This window comes from Cydia amplana, chromosome 10 (assembly GCF_948474715.1).
Source record: "Cydia amplana chromosome 10, ilCydAmpl1.1, whole genome shotgun sequence".
NCBI classification, from domain to species: domain Eukaryota; kingdom Metazoa; phylum Arthropoda; class Insecta; order Lepidoptera; family Tortricidae; genus Cydia; species Cydia amplana.
The window spans coordinates 2,974,040-2,991,501 of NC_086078.1; the positions used below are offsets into that span (position 1 = coordinate 2,974,040).

Sequence of the window (17,462 nt, forward strand, 5' to 3'; positions counted from 1 at the left end):
CTACTCGTATTGATAAGATTAGAAATTTATGCCGAGTGTGATGCTGTATGGTGGATGCAAAGCATAGGATGCGGCGAAAACGGTTTTGAAAGAGGCAGCGTCTTTCATCTAGGTTTTGAAGGATGGCCCAGCTTCAACCAGCATCAGCATTTTATGGGTGCCAAGAAAGACGAAATCGCGTATGCCGATTTTAGCTCGCAATGATATCTTTGAGAGAGCCATGATGGTTAAATAGATGGACGTTTCCCGACTAGAGAACAAATCCTTGGCAATGGTGCGATTGCGATCAAATTAAACAACGTTTTGGACGAAGCAACCATAGATATAAAATCTGGCATTTTCTGATAAAGCCAATAGACGTAGACATTCAGAAGCTATGAAGCTTTTGAATGAGTTAAAGCGAGGCCATGAAATAATTTGAATTTAAGAATTAAATTCAAAATAAATAGATCTACATCAGCGGTTGTAGTCACATTTTTATCGGCTGTCACTATGCATCACGTTCTAACAAGCATAGTGACAGGCGATAAAAATCCTACCATGCTACCGCCGCAGGCTCAGAAGGGCCAAGATGGCCGGCTTTTTATCACGTGTCACCATGCCTGTCACGTCACGTTCTAACAAGTATGTAAGTGCGAAATTAAGTGACGCATGACATGACAGGTGATAGGTAAAAACGCGACCATGATACCGCTGCAGGTTAATTTTATCACGACCACACGGTCACCTGCTAACGGCTCCAACTTTACACCACCATACGTCTCCCACGGCACTGAATCGACAATCTGCCGTCGAATCGTTTAGTAGAATTATATAAAACACGGTTCTCACGTAACACACATTATACCAGCCACATAATAGCAACTATTTATCTTGCAGGGGCAATTTTATGGTTGCCATGACAGTTGCAATGAAGATAAAGTTAGTAAAACTTGGTAAAAAGTAAGGTTGCTATCATGAAAATGTAAAGTTGAGGACAAATTAACGATGATTACTAGTACGGTTTTGATGACGGACGCAATTAGGGATATATAATTTGTCACTTAACTACCTCTTACTGTCATTCACGTGATTTCCCCACAATCGGCGAAATGTCAACATTTCGATATAGTATCAAATACGAAAGCCCTCAAAGGTAAATGATATAATAATATAAGTTGTAATGCAAGTATGGTAGTTCATATAGTTTATAAGCATTTGTTTATGTTAGGAATGTCATTGAACGCAACCTATATAAATAAAAATAAACACATTTATTAAGACTTAATCAATGAAAAAAATTCACCTTAAACTTGGGGATCTTAGTTGTTCAACTGTAGTACCTACGGGACTAGAGTTGAGTTGGGTGGTTTATTGCAGTTTTTATCATTATCCTTCATATTTTTCTTTCACTTCACCTATTCATTAATATTTATAATAAGAATAGAACTTATTTTTCTCGAAGACACGGTGAAACAACAATGCGTCGTGCTGGCAATTGGACCATCAATCTGAACGCCCCTAGACGTTCTTTATTGTTATTAGATGTATCCGTCTATAAATTCCCATCTCCTCTGTTTTATTGTGTGCTAGACAGTTGCAATACGGGTCTGGGACAAAGTAACATTCGTAAAGAAATACCTACGTATACTCGTATGTATTCCCGTCATTTCTTTCGGGATAATATAATACATGCATGCCGATGGAAATGCAATATTGTGTTAACATGGAGCTGATCTGATGATGCAGTCAAAAGGTAACTAACTCCTCGATGCAAAAACACAGTCACATCGAGTTTAGGCTAATTTGAAAGGTGTCGAAAAGTAGATAGGTATAAGTACTTGCAATTCAGAAGAAGTACAGTTAACAATAAGAATGTGCGTCACAAAAAAAAAAATACAGCAGTTCTACTATACCACATGGTACTTTCTGGAGAGTAATAATCAAACATGTGCCAGATCCTGACATGATTACAATGAGTAATGACTGTGAGCTATTTTTGAAAAAAAAAAAACCGGTCCAGCAGTCTTCGAGAATAGGTATATAAAAAAGGTACAAAAATATAAAAATACTGAAGCATTGAGAACCTCCTCCTGCTACAAGCCTGCTAAAAAGAGTATTTTGTAGAGAAAGCATATCAATCGTTTAATTGCTTGACAAAGATAAAGCACCAGCTTCTCTCTAGATCGTGTCTTGTCAATCTTGTCATTGTCACACGATAAACAATAAACCTCAAGTCAAATTAACGTCAATAACGCAGCAAGAAATGATGAATGACTAACCATCTTTGACAAAATGCATACTTATCTAACTGTTGTGCTAGATCAGAAATATTTTGAACGCATACCTACCTAACTACAATTTTTCATCAAGTAGGTACTTACATCTGCAAATGCAAACAATATAGGTACTAAAGGCAAAATAGAAAAGTTCGCCGCTTACGGTAAATTAAACTTTAGCGGGTAGCTGCAATTTCTTTGTCTACCCCGAACATTTTTATAAACTAATTTCGGGTAGTTTAGTTTTGTTTTATTAATATCTCCGTTGATATTTGCTGGGTTGTCAGTCTTTCCGTGACCACAGCTGGTGCAACTCGGCTGAAACGTCGGAATTTAAGGTAAAAACGATGAAATTATATCACGGTAGACCCGTTTGTGTAATTAAATATGTGTACAAAACGCGAGAGTTTAAAGTGTTACATAATATGTTAATCGGTGTTTGACTATTACCTTTCTAACTGTTTATACATTCTCATTTTTCTCTGGTGGCGATCTTTGTACTAATTGAGATCGATAAGGGTAGTTCCGAGTAGAGTTATCGATCGAGATGAGTGACCACATGTTATTGAATATTGGTGAGGGTGAGATAGCGTGCAAACATTAAATATATTGCATCGTCATTGGATATCGTTAAGAAAATAATGGGGGATGAAACGTAAACAGCACAATATATTATTTCACTGCACAGTCCTGAGACTCCTGAGTCGCATAAATAGGAGGTCCTTTTCTGTTTATAAACTTCTTTTCACAATAAAATATTTCTCAACCTGAAGTATTAGGTGCATATTATGATGTACAAGTACCTTCTGTAAAAAAATGTACCACGCCTATTAAATTGCAGCTTAAAAATTAGCTGTTGATTCTTTTAACTTTGCGATGTTGCTTAGTTAGTTTGCTTAGTTAGTCTGTCCGCTTTTCTAAGATGAAAAGTGCGCCATAGTAAAGACGCAAACGAATTAGGTAGGTACCTAATAAAAATGTGTATCATCCGAATTTGCAACAGCGCGCCAGTGAACAGTGTCATGGTACATTACATACCATGCACATACCTACTCTTTACATATGGTTGTAATCGCAATTGCGTAGGTTTATATGTGAATAGTGCCTATTCATCTTCACATCACCAATTCACCACTTCCTAGTTCCACGTTAACCTACAAACTATACAATACATTTGGACGGAACAGATCAAGTGTAAGGTTAGAGGATGCTCATATCCGACAGCCGCGGCCCACACCTGTGATTAAGTTTAAACCTACGGTTAACGCTGTTAATGCCCTTCTAAGATAGGTAGGTGGTAAGGAGTTTAACTCAACTAAATGGTGATTTGATGCCTACCAGTAGGGTTTTTTTAGGGTCCGTACCCGAAGGACGGGGAAGGGACGGGACCCTATTACTAAAGACTCCTCTGTCCGTCTGTCTGTCACCAGGCTGTATCTCATAAACCGTGATTTATCCCTCAAAAATGGAAGCCTAATAAGCCTGTCTTGTTTTCTGTTGATATTTATGCGTTAGTGTGCGTTAATGTGTGTTTCTTTGTTGTTTTTTTTGTTACTGTATGTTTTGCGACAATAAATGACTTTTTACTTTTCCTTTTTTACTTTTAATAATGTAGGTCCCTATAAAGTTACATTGTTGCATACTTACACAAAATAATATTTAGCTAGGCCCTCTAGCATCACTGCCATCGAAATACAATTCCCACGTTAGGCACCTACTTATGTTGACGTTATCAGATATGATATGACCGAAGATATTGATACGGCTTAGGAAAATTGCGGCTTTTGACAATTTTGACATTAATTTTAGAATTCAAGTTTCTTGGTAGCAAAAACAGCACAGAGAACAAAATGGTCAAATTGAGGAAGAGGATTTCAACAAAGTCGTGCTTGGGTGTAGATGTGACGATGATGGTGGTTTTGTGAATAATTTAACAAAACCAGATAATGCGTCCGTTTATTTCATCAAGTAGGCTCAGAAGGAGATAAATGCTATCATTTATGACATGAAATTCTCGTCTTTATCGCGTAAAACGTGACCATCACAAGCCCGCTAGTTCGTGATCACAAAATTAATATTGTGTCTCGCCTCTCGCGCCCGCAGGTTCAGCCTATTAAGAAATCCGCTACGTAGGCAACTTAACGGAGCTTAAGTTTAGTAATGTCAGAGTCTAGTAAAAAGAAAATATTGTCAACCCCCATAAGTACTTCGCGGCGAGAGTGTGTAATGTCTTTTCCGGACATCTTTTTTTGCAGATTGCGATTTTTGCCATTCGCGATTTTTACCATTTTATTTTATCTCAATAGCTTCCTTTCCCGAAAGCATTTCTAACCATTCGCATGCATATAATTGATAGCTTTTACTATTTATACATACCTATGCCTATGACATGAGCACACAGCGGTCATATCAGGCAAGTTCAATGTTACGTTTAGAAGTTATGTGACAGTTTTCACACGCACAGCTAAAATGCAAGTGCGATAGCACAACAATGTTTGTCCATGTTGAAAATGTACTAGTCTCTCTATTACATATTATAAAATTTACGTACTATCTTCATTATTCCTGGAAGGTGTCGCTAAGGGCACTATCCTCGGTACAACATTCTTCAGGTACTATATAGCCTTATTCACATGCAAGATGGTTGCAAGCAGGCCACTGGGTTGCCTTTCACCGGCTACCGGCAATTATGTCTAGTTTATAGATCGATTTCGATGTTATGGTTTTATTATTGTTTTAACCGGTTTTAATAAAAAGGCTCCGTGAGTTCAGTGACAGTCTGCCGATAGACTTTTGCTATAAGGTCCTCCATTTCATTTTTACTATCTTCTTCGAATACAATATGGTTGTGATTGCGACACTAATAGCTTTTAAAAGTAAATAATCACTTAAATATACAACTATTTGATCGCCTTTTCAGAGAAAAAAAAACTGGTTAAAAAAAACATCGAATTCAAAAGAGAAACGATAATAAAGATCTGTGGCGATCCATTGCCCGGCTACTGGTTTTTATTGTCACCATATTAACTGTAATACGGTGACAATAAAAACCAGTAGCCGGGCGAATTTACTAAAATGTGTGTAATGCAGTGTATATATGAGAAGAACACGGTTACAAATAGGCATATCACGAGAGTGCCGCTAGCTCACCGCATTGGTGTCGGCTGTTGACTGCAGAACCAACCAGTTGTTGCACTAACAGTATCTTATATCCAGTGCCTTTTCAACAGTTAACTGTAGACACGACTAGGGGCCTAGGTAAGTGATAATAGTTTGTAGAAAACGCCAAAGGAAACTTAATTAATGTATGGAATCATGTCACTATTCGTCGCACGTGTACAATTGTACATTTTTACTTTGCGATTGGCATTTGTCGACAACCGATTGTCATCTAAGCTACAACCCCTTTCCAACTTTCCATAGGTAGAACAGTTATCAGAAATTATTAAATTTTACAAGAGTGCGCAAAAGTTATGTATTTGCCATACATATGATTTTGCCTATCAAATTTTAATAAGATGGCAGATGAAAGCTTTTATTTCATTTTATAGCAATTTTACTTATATAACCAGCGCCGGATTGCATAATAAAATACAAGCTAATATTATTAGTGATTTTACATACAAAATCACTTATAGTGTTTGCTTGTATTTTATTATGCAATAGTCCCCAGGTGGCAGGTGCCTAAAGCTTTTTTGAATTTACCGCACCATAGTACCATTGAAAGGGGTCCTGTATTAATTTAAGCCTGATCTAAAGGTCAGTCATAATGTTTAAATACCAGTTTACTAAAGCCTGTAATTGACCTTTCAAGATACTGACACTAGCGACCCTTTTAAGCTAACGGACTCGTATTCGATTTCCGGTAAGGGCTAATATTTGTATTGAGTAAGCATATTTGTTCCTGAGTCTTGATGGTTTCTATGAATTCATATTTAATGTCTCTTGTATACTTTGTAGAAACTTTGAAGATGTTGTTGATATAGAATGTTCGTATGTCTACCTACCTATGGTTATCTATAAATAAGTTCTATTTAGTATAAAACTGCTGATAGAAATCACAATAAATATGTACTCGTAACATAGTAAATATTTGCTTATTTGCTCGGCTCCATATTAATTATTACAGTCAATACTTCCACGGCTTGGATTGGATATTATTAAATGTCACGCTTTGTGTTTATTTGTTCAGAGATACTTAATCTACTAAGTACTACATACCCTTGATCCTTCCTTTGTTATATACAATATCGGTTACGTTACATCATTTCAAAATTTTTTTGATGTAGAAATGTATTAACTATGTATTATTATAATATAATTTAATACCCTACTAATATTACGGTTTGATTTGATTTTAATTGTATATGTATCTTCTAAATATCTTCTTATAATCTAATAAGATGCAATATATCATAATGCTTATATTATGTGTTATTGCATGTATGTACAATTAAAATTTAACCGAATCTAAAAAAGAAAAAGGACTGTGAATATTTATTTAGTTTGAAAATGATTTATTACGGTGAAATCTTATCTTTTCAATATATAGTATTTAATAGTCGTACTGGCACGAAATTAAAAAACAAGAGCATAATTTACACGTTGCTGAAGTAACACTCATATCACAACAACATAATAATATGCATAATCTGCACTTTTAGCAAATTCAACTAATATTCATAACCTAGTAATACTAATGTAAAATAGGCAGATCTAGCAATTTCGCAACGTGTTGCGTTGCAACGAAAACATGCAGATTTCTGGCGCAACTCAAAATTCTATTGTGTACAATGCGTGATATGTAAGGCTAGGTAAACAATGGCTGATATGTAACCCAGTCATTTCTGGCGTAGTAAGGGCACACAGAGAACTGTTTAGACTAAAAACCTCTTCTTGATTTTAATATTGTTTTGATATTACTCGCACTGAATCTCGCCCGTAGCGTAGTATGATTGTTTACCTGAGAGTTATTTTGTTCGTACGGTTTGCACTCTAAGTAGGTTGATTTGACATTGCAAATCAAAACATGTAAGTTTTAAATCTGCTGCTCGATAAGGTAATTTAGAGGCCAATTGTTGGTTGGCACGTGAGATGGTTAAGATCGTCTTAAAATAATATCAAAACCTTATCAAAATATTAAAACTGAAACGGCCTCCTGTAACCTGCCATCAACATTTTCAAGTCGGACAGGGTGAAAAAGGGGGTCTCCGTTAAATAATATCCCTTTAGTTTAAGTAGGTATGTATGAAAACTTTTTCATACTTTTTTTTACTAAAATTTTAAAGATTCAAGTCATCTACTTTATGCAAAGCAGGTAAAGCGACGTATGCCTGACCTCTGCACATTCTGCAGTATAGGATCATTTAGTATTTGGACCTTTTGCATTTCTGGATTTTAGAACGAATGTGTGTGTGCGCGTGAGTACGAGTATATGTGTTCGTACAAACATTACCTACATTTTACACATTTATGATCACACACCTGACAAACATACAATCAATTTGATACCTATCGTTGTGTTTCATTTATCAGAAAACTTAATCATTTGATCTGACCATTGACATTGGGACCTATCTATCAAATGTGCAATCAGATAGTTTTTAACAGATATGTACCTACAAAAAATAACTCGTTCGGGCTCTAAACATATTTATAATTATTTATTCATTGAGGAAAGTCATTATAAATTTAGTCTTGCTTTTATCAAACTTGATATATTAATTCCATATTTAAATCGTCTTGCAGTTTCACTGCAAAATACCAGCTCCTTACTTTTGTTTTCAGAGTAACTACCTATTTACCATTTGTACGTTTGCCAAGAAAGGTAAAAAGGATACGTTCATTGTTCTCAAAGAAACAAAACTCAATAAAACAAAACTCACCTATTCCATAAAAAACAAAAACCAATCCTTTCAAAAGCACTACACCAATCACTAAACACAATTCGAAATTCAAAACTGTTAACACTAAACGGCCAGTGATTGCGTTTGAAAACGGCTTCGATTTTCAAATTATGAAAACAGTTGAAACTCGAAAGTACCCGACGTTCGATGCGGGCGTCGCGCCGGCGAACAGAGTTGTACTGAATGTACAGGCTGAGATCGCATGCAGATTGCAGCTAGGGTCATTGTATCCTGTGCCTTATAACCCTAGGGTGCTAGGAAGAGGATTGGAATCTAGACTTCTAGACAGGTTGCGAAATATTGAATTCGTTGATTCATTGAACTCATGTTGTACCTACATAGTTATAGTAAAGTAGTAGATATAGATATAATATGTACACATATTGCAAAGGACTTACATTTTAGGAAGCAATTTATTTTCTGTTACATTGTTTTAAATCATTATTACAGCTTGGCAATTTTAACTTCTTTATTTTAGTAAATAAACAGTAGTAGAATAACTAGTAAATCTAAACAGGTTGTTTATATGTATAATTTCGTCGGCAATTTTTTGCCATTTTACTGCTAAGAGAGACAGATAAACAACATGTATGTACACCTTTCTCTGTCTCTCAGAAGAAAATATCTTGCAAGTAATAACCTCTTAAAGGGCGTTTTAAGCACCCATTTACAGCCATAGCTGCCACATACGAGTATCGAACAAAGAGGCAAAAAGGTTGTGTAGTATAGGAAACTTACGCCAAGGTCTACCGATGCCGGCGACCGGCATGGATTGTACACGGAGTTGATAGTGTAGACTAGACGATATTGGTGTCTAACGATGCCTAAAGGTGACAGTCCATTTCCAACCGCAGCTGCACTACTGTTCATTTTACTATGGAAATTGACAGTAATAGCGACGCGTTCAGTACCAGTTAGGGTTGCCAGATCGAAAGGCGCTATTATCGGGAAAAAAATACCAATTTTTCGGGATTTAGGGACTTAAGTCGGGAATAAACAAACCTTCAAATTAAAGTAATTGTATTAAAAACAATGATATGTATTTTACATTTTTGGCCCTATGTCAGCTGGTCCGGCCAATCACGCCACGACCAGCGACCCGCGTCGCTCGCTCGCTCGACGACAGATCGGAACTTAAAATATTGTTTTATAACGTGAAGCTGTTTTTCGGGACAGTTTTCACTTTGTCGGGAATCTGGAACACATGCTAAAAATCGGGAGAATCCCGCCAAATCCCGACCATCTGGCAACCCTAGTACCAGTAGTGCAGCTGCGGTCAGAAATGGAATGTTACCCTAAAACGTTGTCAGAGCAACATGACACAGGACAGCACAATCTGGTACTATTTGTTAGTTTATTTGTTTATTTTATAAGTTGTGAGATTGAGATGTGGACTCTTCATGCAGTCATCGCAGACGTTGCAATCAACATCTGATCTTGCCCGACCCTGCAACCATCATCTGCTATAGATGTCGTGGCCAATGATGATGATGAGATGTGAGTGAGTGTGTGAGTGTATAGAAGGTGTGAGTGTACGTATATGATATGATGTATGCCTCACGATTTTGAAGTGTTATTTTAAACGTCAAACTTCTATGAAATTATGCCGTATAAATTAATAACACTTGCATTGCGTATGCTTTCAAAATCGTTGCAGACTTCTCTTGGTCTAACTCTAGGTACCTACCGTAGGTAAATACATACAGGTACAGTCTGTTATTTCCATAATCTTTGTAAGCCCAATATTAAACACATTCACTCGACACTTGCATAATACATCCTTATGACGTCGCGTCGCAGGTTGATTTGGGACAGTGCAAGTCGTTCAATTAAGTATTTCATTTCATTTTGTATGCTCATTATGTTTTCGTAACTTTTATTTAGATAATTAAGTATTTGGAATCAGGGCTATACCTACTTATATATCCCTAAATATATAGGTACATAAATAAAAAAAATAATATACAAGAATTGCTCGTTTAAAGGTATAAGATAATTACCAAAGCTCTAAAGCTTTTGAGATCGCATGCAGATTGCAGCTAGGGTCATTGTATCCTGTGCCTTATAACCCTAGGGTGCTAGGAAGAGGATTGGAATCTAGACTTCTAGACAGGTTGCGAAATATTGAATTCGTTGATTCATTGAACTCATGTTGTACCTACATAGTTATAGTAAAGTAGTAGATATAGATATAATATGTACACATATTGCAAAGGACTTACATTTTAGGAAGCAATTTATTTTCTGTTACATTGTTTTAAATCATTATTACAGCTTGGCAATTTTAACTTCTTTATTTTAGTAAATAAACAGTAGTAGAATAACTAGTAAATCTAAACAGGTTGTTTATATGTATAATTTCGTCGGCAATTTTTTATATGTTTAGATAATTATGTTAAAATAGTGTCTGTTTTTGCAGTTTTTATCAATTGTTTGGCTGACGTAAAACATTCCCACACCCAAAACCCCGACGTACACTGGCGTTCAAAAGTGCATGGATAGATCTCGACCGTAATACCTTAATATTACGGGTGAAACATGTCCATGCACTTTTGAACGCAAGTGTACCTATGTAAATTACTTAAAATTAAGTCGGGGACTTCTAAAGGTTCCTGTCTGTAGTTCCACATGCTTGTTGTGACTAAGTTTAAACGACTTTTAGCACGTTCTCTAGCAGTTAACACACTTTACAAACGAGATTTGTGTACTTAAAGGTCAACTATTATGCTGTACTTAAGTGCGCTTATGCGGTACAGTCAGTGTCAAAAATGTCAAGAATTATGTGGCAAAATTCCGTTAGCAGATAAACATGTCCCAGCGCTGAATACAATTTTATACTCTACTCCTGAAGAACGGCGTCCTAAGTTATGGTTAAGGCCTCCTAAACTAACGGTTATGATGTTTTTTGAGATTTTGGGGTTCGTGAAAGTGAAAGTTACCAATTTAGCACACAGAGAGTATGATTATGGGACTGCGCCACTTGCACCAAATCACTTACCCGGGATTAACCGGTTAAACCTATAGATTTACCATGGTTACCAGTACAATTTGACATTGGGTTAGCGGCTTAACCACAGACAAGACATCTATAATAATAATCCTCCAGACTGAGCATAGTAGCGCTACCCCCTCTGCCACAAATATACGGTAGTTTTACTCCATCTTCGAGTCAAAATGTCTTTGTGTGACGTCCGTGTCTTTGAACGGACCAATCACGGCACGGGACTCGCTCACCTCGTTCCCCGCACCCCAGTATATTTGGCAGCATCGGTTTCATGAAATAATTGCTCTAAACTCGGTATAGAGGATTCCTAGTCTATGGGCTTACCCGGTTAACCCCGGGTTAGTGGAATGGTGCAAGTGGTGCTTATGGGTTAAAAAACTGTAATCCTTATCTACGAGTAACAAGCGGGAAGCCAATAATAATCGCAGTACACGAAGACATGTTACTTCACGAGTAATGAATTAATGGCGCTAATGAGGCAAAAACCTCAGCCAACGGTTCTGCCAGAAAGAAAATAACCATATGGATGGTAAACAAGTGTGAAAGAGACAGATGCGATAAAACTGCTATCATAAATGCTTTCGCACGGAGTTGAGAACTTATAGAGGGTAATTAGATACGAGTTTACGACCGTTATTGTGTAATTAAATTGGGTTTTATTTTATATGGAATCTCGCACAGCTTTATTTATATTTAATTATTTATACCTATGCTGTGTCCAGACGAGACAATTTTTCGCCAAATCTGATGAAATTGTCCGATCAAATCAGGACGTGCGGACGCAATAAGCCAATTTGGCTCGCCGAATTCGACCGCCGATTATGACCGATATTACCGATAAAATGGGGTGCGGACGCAAGAATACCAATTTGTGACGCGAATTTGCAGTTGAACTGTAAACTGTCGATAGTTCTTATCATCCTGGCGGTTGCTGCCTATGCGTGTGTCCCAAGTGTCATAAGGGCCTCTACGTATTGGGTCGGCTCCGCGCACGCCTCCCAAATGTCTGGAACACCATTTGTTCCGTAGCGGCTTAAGAGCCAACAGGAGCTAAGATTTAAATATTTTAGGTAAATATACCCGTCTCGCTAACGGAAGCGGCTCCTAAAACTAGTGCGATAAGGACAAGGCGAAAAATCCTGCGTAAAAATATCAAAAATCGAGGTTTCGTACTCGACTGTTTCCTCCTCCAAAACTTAATCAATCGTAACCAAATTTGGAAATCTAAATGATTATGATATTATCTGTGTCGGACCGTTTTGCTTTTTTGACTAATTGATGTCAGTTTTGAATAGCACGCCTCTCATTGCGGCATAGTCAATTAGGCCATTTTGGCCATTTTTGAAGGGCTCTAGCGCCTTAAAAAACAAAAATATCAAAAAAAGCAAAACGGTCCGACACAGATATTGACAATATTAATCTGTATTGAAAAAATCATTGCTCTAGCTTCAAAACCCACGGAGGAAACAGTCGAGTACGTTTGTATGGAGAAATGACCACTCCTGTTGGCTCTTAACGGGTAAAGACGCCTGCTGGTATTTTATATTTTTCCAGAACATAAGTATACGCATTAATCACAACAATAGATCGATAATTATCGCCTTAAACCACGTCAAAATGTCAGCTTATCAACTTACCACCCACAGGGGACGTTTCAAGATGGACAAATTTAGCAAATCATTAATTAAACAAAGCTATTAAGTAGGATGTGGTAAAAGGTAGGTGTTTCGACCTTTTCATTGGTGACCTTCACACCATTCATGATTTTAAAATGCATGAGTTGTAACGATGCAAAAACAATGTAGTGATAGCGATGGATGAGCCTTGTGAATCTATAAATTACATGTTCAGTCACCCGACCCCCTAGCATGACTTGCGTAGTCGCGCGTTATCGTTTACACGAGATCGTGTTTGACATATGAGTATTATGAGTCGCGCGCGTAAAAGCATGTCGTACTAGTTATGCTGCACAACGAATCACGCAATTATTAGAACTTCTGTCACGTGCGAAAATAGTGCCTGTGACAAATTCAAATATTTTTGCGTGTGAAGGACGTTCTTATGCTTAAGAAATTAAAGAAAAAAATTAAAGATGTAATTAACTAACATTATGTATTGTTTATTTATAAGACAAGTACTTAAAGGATAAGTATAGCTGGTCAACCAAAACTTGTCAGTAAAAAAAGGCGCGAAATTCAAATTTTCTATGGGTCGATATCCCTTCGCGCCTACATTTTTCAAATTTGCCGCCTCATTCTACTGTCAAGATCTGGTTGACCAAGTATATTAAACAATACAACATACAACCTACGCTACGAGGGGATAGGCTGAAATATTCTTGGCCTAAGCTAGAAAAAAAAGAAAAATAAAAAAAAGTATGCTACTTTTTTCCTCGCCTCTTTGGCAGTTTAAATAGGTATTGCCGCCATTACTAACGATTATTAATTAACATTTATTTTAATACTCTATTTCATTTTTTTTTCTAAGGCCGCGAACTTTTCTGCCGCCCTCGTATAGCCGCCTCGTATTTTAATTCGTTTGTGGTGACCGTTCCGACTGAACATCTAGCGACCTTCACCAAGGAGGAGTTTCGGCGGTTCCGCGGCCGGTTCCCTGACACTGCGGGGTTGCGTAATGCATCGCAATCATAATGTGTTTTTTAGTGTTTAATAGTTATATTTTTATAATATGTATGCTAGTTTTAAGGTATTTATGTATGGGCCACTAGTTGCCTGAAATAAACGATTTCATTCATTCATTCATTCATAGGTATTCGATAACAATGGCCCGGTCATTCTTCAGATTTGTGCATGCGTCTAAACTCCATCAAAGCATACTAAAATTATGAAATGTTTGACGGAGTTGAGGCTGACCGCAGTCATATAATTTGAGAATGACCCGCCCCATGTTCGTATAAGTACCTATCAATTAAATGATCATAAGTATGTTACGCTTGTATTATATATAAGCTGAAGTGCAGTAAGTATAAAGATGTTAAAAATATCTTCCTTTCTCTTTCACTTATATACAGTACAATAAATAATATTACACATAAACAGCGCGAAATATGACAAAGGAAGTGTTTAGTCAGGCACAAATAGAGAAATCTCTGTCAGTAAGCCGTCATAACAAAGATGGACGTGATGGTATTCCAGTGACAGGCGACCCAAGTTACAGGAGGAGCGTATGCCCATAGACGGAGCGGGTAGCAGATACCTACATACAAAATATGCACAAACTCTAGCCATATTGTTTAAGCTGTATGTAATGAGCAACGCTTACTATGGGACCAAGTTTGATGTCAGATGTCAATGTTTTCTATGATAAAGTCAATCTTTTTTGCGAGTTAGACGTTTATCGCAAAAATTATATGTTGTTCAGGAGGTAGGAACTACACAATTACCCTTGCAGATGAAGATGGCTAAGGGTTAATAAAACAAATAACTGATTGTAACAAATACTGTTATACCTATTTTGTATTAGGAGACCTCTATGGTCATAGAAGAAATAGTCTTGTCATTCATGTCAATGTCATTCAATAAAATAACGTAAACATTTAAGTATGTTATTATTAATCTAAATAATGAATACATAAAAAATACTATTTTGTTATACGTCCTACCCCCAAAAAAATGGCGAAGCTAATTGAACTAAGATTTCTTCTAGAGTTTGGTGCGTCTCACCTTACGTGACATGAAAAGTTTATTTTGTCATAAAGGTATGATGGTTCTCTATTTTTTATAATTCCAAAAAGTAAGGTCGCAAAATGGAGAGATCTACGGGAGGCCATATTCATTAGGTTGTATCGATTTAAAAAAGGAGTGACGTGAGCACGTCGAGGGATGGGAAAGCAGAAACGGGCACAAGCATTTTGAATTCGTTGTAGCATTTTCTTAGTGCGATATAGTAAGCGTTCACAGATGACTACATCTGCGTAATTAAGTTTTGACAGTATGAGCGCCTCACATAACTTAATGCGCATGTCAACGGAGAGACACTCACGGACTTTGTACAGAACCTTGAGACGATAAAAACAGTACTTGCCACCACCAGTACGAAATTGTTTATCAATCGCCTCTTTTAAAGTAAAACTCCGGAACTTTCTGTTAGATAAACAAAAATTTTAGCACTTAGGCAACCGTGCCAACAAATAAACATCACACATACTCATACACACACACACATACTCACATACATACACATACGTGCCCGACAAAAGAAGATACATAGATATGTATAAAATCAATAGCCTTATAATTATTATTTATTCATTGTTGAATTTTTATGTTTTGGTTCTGCCACCATATACCTAGTTTTAGTTTTAGCTTTAGTCTTTTACCAGGCCTCACTGAAAATCAGCGTCACGTTGTGTGTCCTAGGATACACAACGTGACAAAAAGCTGAGTGGGGACCTTTTGGCACAAATATTTATGTAATTGAATCTTAGTTTTGTTATATTTTATCTTGTGTTATTAATTATTATTTGTGCTAATAAACATTTCTTATTCTTATTCTTATTCTTAAGTAGGTCGAGTTCGATAAAGCTCTAGGGAAAGTGAGTGAGATCAATGTACATACAACTAGAACGTCTAGAACATAACACTTCGACTCTTAGTTTCCCTTCCAAGACGGAATATATTGCAATTTGCCTTCACATTAATAATGAGTTATTTACTCTGCGGCAAAAAGCACATCGCTCTTCGCTATTCCCTTGCACCACACTTCTATTACATGTCACCTTTCTCACAACCTTACGAACCTGTCATCCGAGCGACACCAGCCACACGAATTTGACCCCGTACATCTCACAAATAGAGTGCACATTCCCTTGGCATATCACACAGAATTTTTTATGCAAACTTTCCTTTAGCAGGTTATCGGAACCAATGTTATGTTATGTCAGCAACGTTTAATAAAACGTGATTGGTCTCAATCGAGGTTGGTCATAAATGGAACCAATTTGTGGAATAATTTATTTAACGCGTTGAAGAATTACTAGGTTGTCATAAGTGGCGGATTTGCAGTCTTTGCCGCCCTAGGCGTCAGGCCCTGTATAGTAAATTAGTAATCTACTAGCCGTCCCTTTCTCAGCACTCATATATATGACTCCTCTACACGATGGGCCAACGCCGGCCACTCCAAGGGACGCAGCCATGCGGTAGAATGAGATAGCAATATCACTTGCTCCCTCTAACGCATAAATGCGTCCCTTGGAGTGGCCGGCGTTGGCCCATCGTGTAGAGGAGCCATAATGTCTTGCTCCGCCACTGGTTGTCATACTATCTACACAAAGTGCTGAAGATCGCAGGTTCAAATCCAGTAGAATAGAATAGAATAGAATAGAATAAAACTTTATTTTATATAATTTATGTTACAGAATTATGGCCCGCCAAGTGCAAGCAGTATTATTTTACATATATGTCTTAGGTATCAAAAAGATCTAATGTAAAGTAAATGGGGCTCAGTTCAGACATGAACTGGCTCACGCTAAAGCTATGTATGTACATTTAAATAACAGGGATACGAGGTGGGGCCATTCGCTTGGATAGTGGTTTTCCTCTTTCTGGTTTACACACATAGTCAATTTCACCAGTACGCAGACTAGGCAACATAGGATTATGGTGGTTTGGCTTATCATATCTGTCCCCAGGTTGCGTAAGACCCGGAATTTGCTGATCCTTTAACTTACGGAGCATGTCTTCATGGAGGTCTCTAGCACGTATGTACCATGGGTCCTCATCAAGCATCTCCCAAATTATTTCTGAACTCGTGTTACGCGGAAAATTAGCAGCTGTTTTCAATGCCATGCGGTATTGTCTCTCTAATTCAGTCAATCTAGATTTACTCACCCTAGGGTAGAGTTGAACTATGCCATAATCTATTATTGGTAACAGAGTCGCTTTTATCACTTTGATTTTTGTCTCCAGAGAGACCTTACTATACCATCCTATAATTGGCGCCAGCATACCGCGAACCTGTTTAACCTTTTTAACTGTATTTTTTACATGGTCTTTCATAACTAATCTTTGGTCAAGGTGTACTCCAAGATATTTGATAATAGATTTGATTGGTAAGTCATCATGTTGGAGGCGTATGGTCCGACTGTATTTTCTTTTGTTAGTGAACATGGCGCAGTCCGTTTTACTGACGTTGCACTTCAGACCCCATTCTTTATAATAGTTGATCACCGTTTTGGCAGCCCATGCTGCACGTCGCGATGCAGTATCTGGACGACAAGCTTCATTAAGAATGCATAAATCATCAGCATATTGTGATAACGTTAAGCCAGCTATG

At 37.2% G+C, this 17,462-nt stretch overlaps 1 protein-coding gene across 3 annotated transcripts in view; it reads right to left on the reverse strand.

Moving 5' to 3' along the window:
* Nucleotides 1-17,462, reverse strand: part of LOC134651306 (uncharacterized) — a 113,613-nt gene that overhangs the window by 70,749 nt on the left and 25,402 nt on the right. The window contains exon 1 of one of the 3 annotated variants that reach the window (XM_063506360.1): nt 8,144-8,297. The exons of the other annotated variants lie outside the window; for them this stretch is intronic. The gene's annotated coding sequence lies outside the window, so the exon portion shown is untranslated. Of the gene's footprint in view, nt 1-8,143; nt 8,298-17,462 lie in introns of those variants that run through there. 3 annotated transcript variants of the gene reach the window in all.